Genomic DNA, 13,748 nt, shown 5'->3' with positions numbered 1-13,748 from the left:
TAGATCTGTAACATTTCAGAGAAAAGTAGAAAAAAGTTTGAATGTTAGCTATTTTCTGTCATCCTGCTGAGTATTTTATTTATTTATTAATTTATTTATTTGCTACTTTCACTGTTGCAGCTACACAAATGTCTGAACAAAAGAATGATTTCATCAAAGTAAACTCTGAATTCTTTCTCTAAAGGAAAACAATAACAAAACTGAAAACTAAGCAGTAGATTTTAAATTGAGAGAAGCTAATTAGCCTTTTGTGGAGGAAGGACAACCTGTTTTCAGAAGGTTAAAATGTAAACCATATTCTTACTAAATCCTTCAAGGTGGCATACATAAAAGGAATTTATCAACCAAATGCGTACAATAAAATTGCATGATCATGACTTTTACAGGATATATTCATAATGACATTAAGATACACACCTTGAATTCTCATTCAAACAAGTAATTTGCTGTGTAGCTAATAATTTAATTTATTTGATAGGACATTACACAGAGAAACCATAAGAAAAAAAAAACATCTAGTATTACAAATATAGAGAGCTTTATAGTTCAAATCAAGAAACAATAATCTGTTGGATTGAGTCTAGCCCTCTGATCACCCTCTGGAGAATCTCTCCCATGAGCCAGGGGCTGATAGAATTGCAGTTATTCAGCATGGATAAGAGAAGGCTACAGGATGATCTTTTAGCATTCTGCCAGTACTTTAAAGGGGCCTACAGGAGAGATGGGGAGGGAAATCAACATTTTACATGGGTAGATAATGATAGGACAAGAGGCAGTGATTTTAAATTAAAGGAGGAAAGATTTAGACTTAATGTCACTGTGAAGTTCTTTACTGAGAGAGTGGTGAGGTGCTGGAACATGTTGCCTGGAGAGGCTGTGGATGCCCTATCCCTGGAGGTGTTTAAGACCAGGTTGGACAGGGCCCTGAGCAATCTTATCTAGTACGTGACCTAGCCCTTGCCAACACTGCCTGCAGCAGGGGTTTGGACCTTGATGATCTTTGAGGTCCCTTTTATCCCATGACATTCTATGGTTCTGATTCTTTGTCAGGGAGCATAGTGACTGAATAGGGGTCTAAAACTAAGAAAGAGTAGGTGTAAATTAGGAAGAAATTCTTCATAATGAGGTAGGTGAGGACCTGGAACAGGTTGCCTAGAGAAATTGTGGATGCCCCATCCCTGAAGTTGTTCAAGGCCAGGTTGAATGGGGCTTTGGGCAATCTGGTCTAGTGGGAGATGTCCCTGACTGCAGTTGGGGGTTTTGAACTGGATGATCTTTCAAGTCCCTTCCAACACAAACCATTCTATGGTTCTGTGCTTTTTGAGTTCTAATAGCTAAGATCCATCTTTGTAGCATTAGAACATGTCTTCTGGATTCCAGCTAATTTATATTTGTCTGCTTACTGTAACCCTCCATTCCCTTATGTTGTGATTTATCCCAGCAAGCAAATAAACATCAAAAAGCCTTTCACTTACTCCCCCACCTCCCAGTGGGATGGAGGAGAGAATAGATTAAAAAAAAAATAAAACTTGTAGGTTGAAATAAAAACAACTTACTAAATCAGAAAGGGAGAAAAAATAACAGTAATGATTATTATATATATGTATATATATATATATATGTATTTACATAACAAGTGATTCAACAATTACCCACTATCTACTCATTGATGCCCAGTCAGTCACCGCATAGCAAGTGTCCCTCTGGCCAACTCTCCTCACTTTTATAAGGTTTTGGGTTTTTTTTCCACATGATATCCCTTTGGCCAGTTCAGGTCAGCTGTCCTGCTTCTGACTCCTCCCAGCTCCTTGTGTCCCCTCAGCCCCTCCTTGGCAGTTCAGGATGAGAAGCTGAAAAACTGAAATGTCTTTGGTTCAGTACAGCACTTTTCAGCAAGTAAAACATTGATGCGTTACTAAATTTTTTTATCCTAAAGCCAAAACATAGCATTGTGCCAGAAACTATGAAGAAAATGAACTCTCTTCTAGTTGAAACCTGGACACCTTAATAGTAGGGTTGGATTTTTAGATCAAACTAAGTTTACTTCCAGTCTTCATAAAGTGATAAGACACTTGAGTTTTCACTGGTTGCAGCTCCACTATTCCATTTGAAGCAAAGCCCTTCAACTTGTCATCTGACTTCTCTAATCCTTCATTTAATTCTCATTTTTTGAACAGATAAATTGACAGCTCTTGGACAAGTTTCACCTGGGAATCAATAGGAGTTCGGTGAGAGAAGATTTGGTTTCCACCCTCACAAAGGCCCTGATTTGACTGATGAAATTACTCAACAAAAACTCCATCAGTTTGTTTATTAATTGTTTTACATCAGTTATTTTATAGTAAACACAGCTACTGAAAATGTAACTGACCTCAGTCTAAGTTCACCTGTAAAATTCCATACTAATTATCAGATTTGTATGAAGGGTTTAGCTAAAAAAGAATCAGGTCAGACAATTATCCAGATCTTCCTCTAGTCAGTGGAGATGCAAGATTTCCACATATATTCAGCTGTTTCCCTTGTTTCTTACTTTGGATGGAGTCACTCAGTTCTTGCCTATTCTGCCTTTGGCTTTTCCCATCACTCCTGCTCTTTGGAAACAAACCTGGGATGAGTTGCTCCGTGGATATTTGATGAACAAACATGGAAAAATATATATTTTTTCTTTTTATCCAGATGACTACAGCTTATGGCAATCTCTGAAAAACTCAGGTACATCTACCAATCACATCAACTCTCTTGTCCTTAGGGGTATTCTTCATTTGAAAAGCAGCAAGCATCAAACTAATTTACTGTAATTTTTTTCTCAAAAACAAAACAAAACAAAACAAAACAAAACAAAAAAAAAGTTGTTTCTCTGTTATGGCAAAAGGGTATTTGTGAATACAGAAAATGTGTACCATAACATTCAAGAATGAGGAAAGAAATAATACTGTGGCTTTACTGAACAGGTATCCTGAAATAATATTAAAGAGCCACCATCAGAAAACCCCTCAAGAGCACACTTTCTATGAACATGTGTTCAGCGACACATGCATATCTTCCAAGAGTAACAAAGTAGCCTGGAAAATTAGTTTGGAGACCACCAGTACAGTCAAAGACATTTTTTAATAATACATTTTTAAAAATGTTTTCTTCTTGCCGTCAAAATATTTATCATCATGTGTCTTCTAAGCTAAAAAGATTCCTGTTGCTTGAATAGTGCAGCTGAGGAAATGGCTAGATGAAAGCCAAATATGCAGAACCTTTGGGAAAAAAAAAAAAAAAAAAAAAAAAAAGACCCAGCTACAGGATTTCAGCTTCTTAAATATGGTTTTGTTCATTTGCCAGACTTAATACAAGATCCAACTTGTTGTCTCCAAATCAAACTACAGTAGGTCAGTTGCTTGGTATTCAGTAGCTTGGTATATAACAGAAAGTGTTACATTAGTCTGTCCAATAAGGCAAAATTATAGCACCAGTTGTGCAAGACAAAACTGTTCTTGTGCACAGTCATCAAGAGGTGATGATACTGATTTTCCCTTAGAATCAAGAACTCTACTAGAGCAGCATAAAACAAAACTGGTTAAAGACACAAACTGTCCTGCAGTTCACTTGGCTTCTTGATGAAACAGATCCCCTGTAGTAAACTGAAGTCTGCCTGCACATACACTGTAGGCTATTCTATTTATTTAACTACCAGCAAATTAATTATCTGTGGGTAAATTTTAGCAGAACAGCATTTTTGTATTATAGTCCTAGTACATGCACCTTTACATGTAGATGGAGTTAGCACACAACAAAATCAAATAAGTGTTTAGGTTGGAAGGGACACCTTCAGATCATGTAGTTCAGCCTCCAGCTCAGGTAAGGTCAGGTAGACCAAGTTGTCTAGGATTTTTGCTGGGTTTTGAATGTCTCCATAGACAATGACTCCACAACCTCTCTGGCTAACCTGTTCCTTGTTAATTTCAAGACTAGTGACTTTCTTCAAACTGGACTTTTTGACACTGGTCACTTACTTCTAAGCCTGATCATTCAGACAGCTTTCAAACCACTCAGTATCCACTTAGCTAACCCCTACATTGTCAGCTTGCAAGACAGTATAAAAAGACTTACAAAAAACATTTATTAGTTGCTTTTCCCTCATGTACCACTACAGTCATCTCATTTTAAATGGTTGCCGTTAAGCATGATTTTCAATTCATAAATTCAGGTTAAATATTCCTAACCAGATTTTAGTCCTTGCTTGATTAGAAATGCTTTCCAGGAGGATTTTCTTCACTACTTTCCCAAGGTACTGAGGTGAGACTTGTTCATCCACACAGTCCTCCTGCTTCTTTGCTTGATTGTCCCTAATTTTCAGGTTGGAATTTTCCTGAATTTCAATATGTGCAGAAGTGCTTTTACAGCATGCACTGAAGAAATTCAGAAAGTTCAGTTTAGAAGCCTCTAAGATAGCAGTTTCCAAATCAGTACCAGGATAAGAAGGCATACGGTCATCCAATTAATCAGGTAAACTCTCTTGCAGGCTCCATAGCACCACTAAGATCTATGTGGCTATCTGCAAGCAAGTTCTTACGGTTTTAGTCATCTCTATGCAAGTACGGGTGCAGCATAAACACACTTTGAGAAGGAAATATTTCCTTACAAAGATGAGACCTGTTTTCTAAGGGTGCTAGACTAGATAGAATCTTTGCCTAGGTGCATTTCTGACAGCTGTATTTTCGTTTGTTTGTCTCATTTCATTTCGGTATCTAAAATAATGTCATGATTGTGGTACTGGCATTAAAGGATTATGGTTTTTATTAGTTTGTTGGGTTTGGTCTTTTTAATGTTAGGAAACGCAGAGTATTTTAATGAGTAAAACATGAAACAGCTAAGTGCTGATTCAACTAGGATATTATTGGAAGTCTGTGAAGAGAAGGTCAAGCCCAATGCTGTCTCATCCATATAACCTAGTAAATAAGTAGTCACAGAGATGGATGTAACCTGCCAGAACCACCCTGAAATTTATCTACAAAGGAACCTTCATGTTTCTTTCAAGAAAAGTCCTGTATTGAACTCATATCTGTATGGTAGACAAAGAGGGCCCCAGAAAGTAGGAGTGATTCCAGATCTACACTGTTTTCCCATGCACACTTTTCATCCACACAAAGGGTTCCTACCAATGCATCAGCAAATATCTCTCTTTACAAAAAGGGTTTCTGTAAGGCCGACAGAGCTGTGCATGAGCTTTCTGCTTCCTGAGCATTTGTTACCCACTCTTTGTGCTCACAAAAGATGCCAGGGGCCTCAGTGACAGAACAAGCGCCTTGCTTGTTCTTCTGTCACCATGGCTTTGCCTTCACACTTCTGACTAAGGTAGCTGTGCTGGCAGAAACCAGAATAAACCTTTGCATAGCTCCTGGAAACAAAAGAAACTCACTTAAGGGGAGAGAATACTTGAATAAATCTGTAATATCAAAGACAGGATAACATTCAGATCTCAGTTCTTTTTTATGGCTCAGCATCTACATTCTCACTATTCAGTTTAGGTTCAAAATCTCACACCTCATCATTTCGATCACTGAGAGCCTACTGCCCATAGCTGTGATTTTTAAAGGACTATAAGAGAGTTCAGAATTCAGTGGGAGCTGGGCACCTGATTCTCCCATGTTATCTTGATTATCCCAGCACACAAAATAAAATTTCTGTCTTGAAAACTAGGAAAATAAAATAGTTAAGATTCAAGTATAGGAAACCCAACCAATGGAACTGAAAAACTCATGGCATAATATCATAATATCAGATCCTTTTTTGAGATTGGTTATTGCATCACCAAAAACATGCACATACAGAATAAACTGACCTTACAGAAACCAGAATCCATCTGGTCATATGAGGAGATCATATTAAACAAACAAACAAACAAAAAGCCATTTTAAGAAATTTCTCCTCAGTCTGAAATATGGGATAATCTTTGGAAAAAGAAAAAAATAAAATTAAAACAAAACAAAAAAAAAAAACATAATAATATTGCAGATGGCAAGGCTCTGGCTATATAAAATCTAGTTATAGCAGAGGAGAAAAGCATATGTTCTAGATACATACTATAAATACACTAGGTACCCTTATGGGATGTATCAGCATACTGAAGAGCAGCAATAGAAAAGACCAGAATAAATGCTCAGGGTTGGTTTTGTTTTGTTTTGTTATTTCATTCCCATCAATTTCTGCATGCATCTAGTGGCATTATAGTTTTTTTGCTCATCATATGTTTTAAAATCTAGTGTTTGATTCAGAAATAAAGCTAATTTGCATTGGCATAGTGACTTAACTCACTGGTGTATTATTACTGTGTAAGCAGGTGTACCAGCAACTGCAAATAAATGCTTGCTGATGGAATCCCAGCAGGGTTTCTGATGAGTTTTCATTTTGTTGAACCTTACCTAGGAAATTATTGTGTAAAAAGCTTTCCTCTTACTTCTTTGCCTGAAACATTATTTAGTTACACTTGGCCAAATTCATAGCAATTATACTAAGTATTCATAGAGGACACACCAAAAATCCTGTCAGCCTTTTTAAATCATTGTCTCAAAACCTGCATACAAACAATGAAAAAATGCCCCCACATTAATGTGCACAATGAGAGTTCTGATCCAAATGTTGTTCACTCTGTAAACTACATAGAGAAAGATAAAAGCTTTAAGGTTGAATCTGGATGGCACATCCAATATTACTGAGAATATTACTGCAATATTACAAGAAAAAATATTTTACATCATTTAGAGCAAAAGTATTTGTTACTATGACAGTTTTGGCAACACATTTGATCATGTTATTAGAGTTGATTTTCATTTTAATTGTTTGGGATGGAAGCATCAACAACTGTTTGGAGATTTAATGGATTGTTCAATTCAGAATATCTCAAAAATGCTGGAATGGGCACTGCATGTCCCACATTCTACAGTCTCATATAGTCTTATGAAGGAATTATTTAGGTCAGTCTTTCTTACCTCGATGTTGAGAGTAGGAGAAAAGTTTTCAGTAAAAAGCTGAGGAATAGCTATTGATGCTTTTATATAGATCCATAAAAGTGACTGCCAGAAGTGCATACAAAATCCACTTCTAACGCTATGTAATGCCTTGCAACTAATCTTCAAACATTGCCAGGATTTCAATTTAAAAGTCAGCAAACAAGTTTAGAAAAAATATTCCCTTTTTCTACACCAGCTTGCAACAATGACAACAAAAATTCCTATTGATGATTAAAGTACACAATAGAAAAGTTGATCAAATAACTAAAAACTGGTATGAAAAGATGTATTACAGGGAACTGGGCCATTATGTACAAAGAATATTGACCTACTTAAAAAAAAAAAAAATCACACTCAAAACCACTATATACTCAGGGCAGTGAGAATTTGTGCTAGCTAAAAACAAGTTTACCTTCCTGCTTAATTTACCAAAGGATATACTACTGCATGAATTTTACTCACCCCTGTTATGGAAGTCACTGGACAGAATTCCTGCAGCAACCAGAAATGTTTGTCACAGATGTAGTACTTCTCAGCCACTTGGCCATCAAAGTACACTGCTGCCTGTAACTAGAAGAGGTCTCAGTTATAGGCAACAGGTTATACAAAGATATTAAAAAAAAAAAAATCCATCCTCAAAGAGTCTCTGCTTCTCAGCTTAGCCTTCAGCATTCATAACTTTCAAAACCATGGAGAGACTTAACAGACTTAATCTTGCCCTACAGAGGAGCTAGAATTTGGATCAATTCCCTCCCAAGGTGGGTGTCAAGAGAACAGATAACACAGGCATCAGTATATTTCTAGATGTGACTCGCAAATGCTTGTCAGCTGTGGAAATGTTTCTGCATAACCAAAGCAAGCGAGGGAGGATAACATAGTTACTTGAATAAAAAGCAATAGCTTTTCCAGGGTTTGGGTTGATCTGAGGGTTTTTTTTTGGCATTATGGTGTGAACAGTCATCTGTGGGATGTTGGAGCAGGTGTCCTCAGATGTTTCAGAAGGGCCTCTTCCTCTCCTGGAAGCCAGCTAACATCACTCTTCCGGATAGTAGACTCTCCTCTCTGAAAAATGCAGCTCCTCTTTCACAACTCACTGTTGAAATCAGCATTCAGCTAAACATGCTACCTTCTTCAGGGGTAAGTAGCCCACTTCCCTAGGAAGAACAAGCTCCTGTTGCTTCTGGCTGCTGGCTTGTGTCTGCAAAAAGTTAGCTCCCAGCTCTGTGCTCCTGCTTGCCTGCAGGCACAACAGTAGCAAGAGCTGCCACCCCTCCTGCAAGCATAATTTCCATCTATTTAAAGACCTGTGATTCACAGATCTTGAGAACTCCAAATTTAGTGAAGCAAATATTAGAAATGTAGGAGTCCTGCCCCTTCTTACCATTTGTCTTCAGATCGCAGTAGAAACCTGAAGCTGAGCAAAGCATAAACCCACCAACTCACCAGAAGCCAGGTGAAGACCGGGGAAATGTCTTTTTAGAGGAAATATATAATAAAAATCATCTAGGAAGACAATGAGAAAAAAAAAAAGTATACAAATAATATATTTCGTATAAGAAGAAACAAGTAACAGTATATTTATCAGGTTGTCTAGGAGAAGATGTGATTGTCACATTGACAAAAATGCTTTTCCTTCCTTACCAAGATCTGCATGATAGACTGACTGGCAGAACTGATTCTTTGTATTTCTAATTACACTAGAGCCAACAAGCACAAACATTCCTAACAGTTTCTAATTCTTCATCATGACATCCATCATGTTCACCTCTGAGATGTCTAAATGTACGTACATGGCAATATTACATAAAATGCAACATGACAGGAATACTTAGAGTTCTTCAAATCTGCACTTTGGAAATGAATTTGATTTGTGCTAGCCACCCAATATGGGATTAGCATGTTTTAGTTTTCTACTGGCACAATGAGAAACTCAACCACACAGAAGTTTAGACATTGCAGGTTGGCTAGTGCTATATCCCTTGTGGTTCCACCATGAATAGAAAGCCAAATACAAACAAAAATAATCTATACAGGAAGAACAAGCATGCTGACAGAGATTGTTTGACATTGGAAAAGCATAGCTACAGCTGCCTACTCTTTGTAACAAAGCCTACAGTAAATCTGGCTCAGCGCTCAAACAAGAAACAAAGAACTACCACAGAGGACTCTTTAATAGGAGAAATAGATTCTGAAAGGTGTCAATTTAAGTAATTTAACTATAGCAAAGGAAAAATAAAACAATTCTCTAAAATTTGAGCTTTTCAATTACTGAAAAAAAAATTGAGAAAATCTAACTTTTCTTTGGAGAAAAACAGGACAGTATATGATACAAGCAAGAAACCAGACAAAACTGTTTGCATTCATAAACTATACTATGCTTTGCTTATCTATATAGTGCAGTGTTGATAAAAACTATTAAAACTACCATTCCTGTGCCTGTACAGTTCAAGAGGTTTGTGTTACGGTCTCCAGCATAGAATAGTTTGTACTAGGTCTCCACCATGGCTTGTACTTACAGAAACAAGTAAAGCTCACTGAGTCATTGGTACCTGCAGGATCATGCAGTGACTATGTAATGGGTTTCACCCTGTCTGGGAAGGTAGTAGCCACTTAACAGAAGGACAGATGGCCAAAAATCCTGCAGGTTATGATCAGGTAGGAGAATGGGTGACATTGTTTTAGGATTTGCAGGATCTGTAACTCAAAAGATTTCCAAACTATGTTGAAAATAATAATGGACTGTTCTTTTGCCAGATGAGGGGAAGAAATACAATTTTCATTTGGATTTGGCAAATGAATGGCACTGATCGTCCATTCTGAAAAACTTAATGTGAAAAACAATTTGAACACAAAATGAAATATCTACAATGTAATTTTCTCAAATGTGTCTGAGAAAGACCCACAGCGTTGCTCACACTCCAAATACATCCACTTACAGATTATTTAGTAGTGTTGCAGATTAAATGATACAGAAACATTTCTTTCATAGAATCATAGTACTGTTTAGAAGCATAGTACTGCACTAAGGTTGGAAAACAACTCCAAGATCATCCAGTCCAACCATCCACCAACCACCAGTATTTCCCCACTAAACATTTAAATGTTTAAACATTTTTCTGGCTTTGCACTCATTGATATTGTCTCCCTAATATCTGCCAGTCATAACTTCCTTTTCTTTTCTTAAACAGCTGTTATTAAAAGATTGAGGCATTACACACATGCTGCTTTAATAGCAATAGCAACTAGATCATTGATTCCTCCATATCATCACACACACACACATACACAAAACAAACAAAAAAAAAAAATCATTTTTTGAATTATATCACAATCACATGAAGAAATTTTTGCAGGTTGTTGTATTTTTTTAAAGAAGCCAAAATAATTTGCATGAAAGAGGCCTTTATTATTTTTATTTCCACAAATACCAGAAAATCTTTCAATATTTCCATAATAGGTTCTTAAGAAAAACACTCAATCATTAAATAAGAGTAAAGAAACATCCATCGATAAATGATTGGTTAAAAGAAAGGAAAAAGAAGGCATTAGTAAGTGGTGAATTTTCATAGCAAAGGAGATGTCCACAGGGATCTACTCTTTTGCTTTATAGCATATTCATAAGAGATGTGGAAAAGGGCATGGTAAATTCTGCTAAGGAAAACAAATTATTAAGGACAGTGGTAAAGATGATGGCAGATTGAACCACTGTCAAAGGATCTACCAAAAGAAGCAATGGTTAAAAACAATGACAATTGAAAATAAAGATAGGCAGACATAGTGTGCTATACAAAAATATAAATCTTGTTTGATATATAAAATGATGAATGCTAACATGACTATACTCATTTGGTGATGACATCTTGAAGGAAAAGCAGTTCTAAGCCAAATGCTTGGTGTTGGGTGAAAAAAATTAATAAATAGAAAAAAAAAAAAAAAAGAGCAAAACAGTTGCATTCCTGTATGAAACTGTGAAATATCTAAACTTGAAACTGTGTACACATCTGGTATTCTGTAGCTTGGAAACAGTAGCTTGGATATGCTTCAGACCTTAATAAAGGACAACACTGATGAGAAATTTACAAAAATATTTATATGGGAAGACAGTCAGCTATGATTCCTGAGCTTCAAAATATAAAATTAAATATGAACAGGAAAATAATTAGTGGCATAAGCAGAATGGTGGAACAGTGATTACCTCTTTCTGTACAAGAACTGGGGAAAAAAAAATAAAGTGATCCTCCCACTGCTAAGCTGAGGAACCTCTTAAATCAGGATGGCATGAATGCTGAAAATCCTCATGCCTCCTAGGGCTTTAAGTTCTTGGTAGAAAAATTAATCACATGAAAAGAAATAACTTTTGGCACAGGAAATCCTTGAGCTACAAACTTTTGGGGTTTGAGAGGACATTTTTTTTTATGGGATATCATGATTGTACTCTTCAGTGCACATTTACTTTGGGCGGTTGTCACATGCAACCTCACTGAATCTTTAGTGTTATCCAGTATGACTATCGTAGTGTTCTTATCCTAAAATTTCCCAGGGCACATTACAAAAATGAGTCCAGGGAGAGAACCAGGGGCCAAAGAGCCCAAAGGTAGTATTAAATGAAAGCATAGGAATATTTTAGAATAGTAAACATATTTTTCAATCCATTGTGTAAGATACATCATGATATATATTTTACTTTCTCCTTGAATATTTGGTGCTCTATGCAGTTGGATCTGCAAGTGAAGATGCTAAGGAAGATCTGTTACAGATCACATAGAAAAATGGAAAGTAAATCTGTGAGTAGAGCATTTTTTTATGTCATATTGCATAAAAGAATGCAGACCGACAGTGCACCTTCCCTGCTCACATACACACACAAACACAAAAGAACAAACTAAACCTCTTCTTGCTTTTATCCCTTCTCTTAAAAGTCACAAGTAGTCTTTCCCCAAATCTCTTAAGAGGATGATCCCCAAACTGGTTAAAGGTATTTTGCTAATGAAGGTTTTCTAGGTAAGCTGTTTCAAGACCTCTCAGAGAAACCAAATTAAAACTTTACTTGAAATTTTGGAGTATCCACATCTTCAACCTTTGAGAACAAGAAACAAGTAAATCTGGTTTTGTTCCAGATGGTCACACTTTTCATCATACACTTTCTACAATTAGTGTCCTGTGAGGTCCTCTGCATAACCAGAGAAACAAAATTCCAAATGATCAGCCATATAAAATAGTTGTTTAAACAATCTAGTGCAGCCTGGCCCGTATATATGCATGGTATTGTCCATGGTAAGCTACTAAAGAAATAATAGTCATCAGAGGTTCGATTTATGACAACAAGACAATTTAGCTTTTTTAAGTGAAAAATTATCACTTGTAAAGAGTAAAATCCTGCATATTTCACTTGTAAATCTTAAAAGGCAGAGTAAGAACAGTCACACTGGAAATCTTAGGCTTTGGCTGTAGCATTTTTTCAAAATAGAAAACCCTTGAAGTAGGGAAAAAAAAAAAAAAAAAAGAAAGAGATTGAAACTTCCTACCTTGGCAAACTCCTTCTGTAGAATCAAAAGAAGATAAGCCTATAAGGGAGGAAGAAAAATGGAAGAGGATTGTCATAGCAACCAGTTAAGAATATATTCAGCACAGGAAACAATCTGATAAATCTTTCTCTTTTTTAAGAACCACAGCACATACTGCACCATTCAGTTAAGTAAAAAGACAATTTTTAACAGATAATTAATTAAATCTCACTTCAATAAAAATTGTGTTTTATTTGCAGGGTTTTTGTCTCATTTGATGTATATACATTTTACAGGGCCATACAAGGAAATGAAAAATAGTCAGTCTGCTGTTTGTTTAAATTACTTGGCCTTCAATTAAGCCCCATGACTTCTGGTGGAATACAAAGAAAAGATTATATTACTTTTAAAAATTAGGAATAGATCTTCGTGCATTCAAAATAAGAGTATTAGAAAACTAAGCTGATCCTACTTTAGATAAAGAAGAATGTAATCTCCACTATACTTCCTTTTTATTTTTTTATTCAAGCCAGTCCAAAATGTTACAGAAGTATTTGTGGCTTCTGAGCAGTATCTTCAAGTCCTGAAACCACATTTTTGTTTTAAAACTGACATCAGCTATTCAGGTAGTTTGTCTCAATTTTACTAGATGCTGTAATAAAATGCTGCGACATTGCCAGGTTTAAGATAAAACACAGACACTTATTTTCTTTCCCTTTACTTATAATCTTGATATAAGTAATGCTTCTTAAGTTTCTAATTGACTTAGTTACAGGTACTGGATGAACTCATATCCAAGAGTTCCAGGAAAGTCTCAATAGTAAAGCTGTGTGGAAAACATTGTCTCTCATTAATGAAACATCACTGCATACTGAACAGAAAGAGGGAGAAAACTTCTAATAAAATATTCTACTTTTTTTTAAAGTAATCCCAAACTCAAAATATTAAATATAGTCAAAACCTAGTTTTTTAAGTTGTTAAAAATTCTGCAAAAAGCTACCACTTTCTCATGCTAATAACGTTGGATGTTTGTTGTTGTTTGTTTTGCTTTGCTTTTCTTATAAATTATTTGATCTATATAGCTGTAAAATCAAGGAAAAACATGGGTAAATAAAAAAGGTGTTTATTCCAGAATTAAAATCCCCAATTGTTTTCTGAGAAGTTCAAAATATTTATTTATTTCAGATCCTTCAAGAAAAAGCATTATTAAAATATCAACTATTAAAACTGACATATTTCCGAATTC

General features: G+C 35.9%; 1 long non-coding RNA gene across 1 annotated transcript in view; it reads right to left on the bottom strand.

Annotated features, from left to right (window-relative positions):
• The window catches only part of LOC121108371, a 109,482-nt gene extending 96,927 nt beyond the window's left edge, over nt 1-12,555 (bottom strand). The window contains exons 1-3 of the long non-coding RNA XR_005842851.2: nt 12,524-12,555; nt 8,442-8,501; nt 7,461-7,568 (exon numbers count right to left, since the gene is read on the bottom strand). This is a non-coding gene — a long non-coding RNA (uncharacterized LOC121108371). The remainder of the gene's footprint in view (nt 1-7,460; nt 7,569-8,441; nt 8,502-12,523) is intronic.
• Nucleotides 12,556-13,748: the final 1,193 nt, after the last annotated feature.

This window comes from Gallus gallus, chromosome 1 (genome assembly GCF_016699485.2).
Source record: "Gallus gallus isolate bGalGal1 chromosome 1, bGalGal1.mat.broiler.GRCg7b, whole genome shotgun sequence".
NCBI classification, from domain to species: Eukaryota; Metazoa; Chordata; class Aves; order Galliformes; family Phasianidae; genus Gallus; species Gallus gallus.
This window is presented reverse-complemented; position numbering and strand designations above follow the sequence as displayed.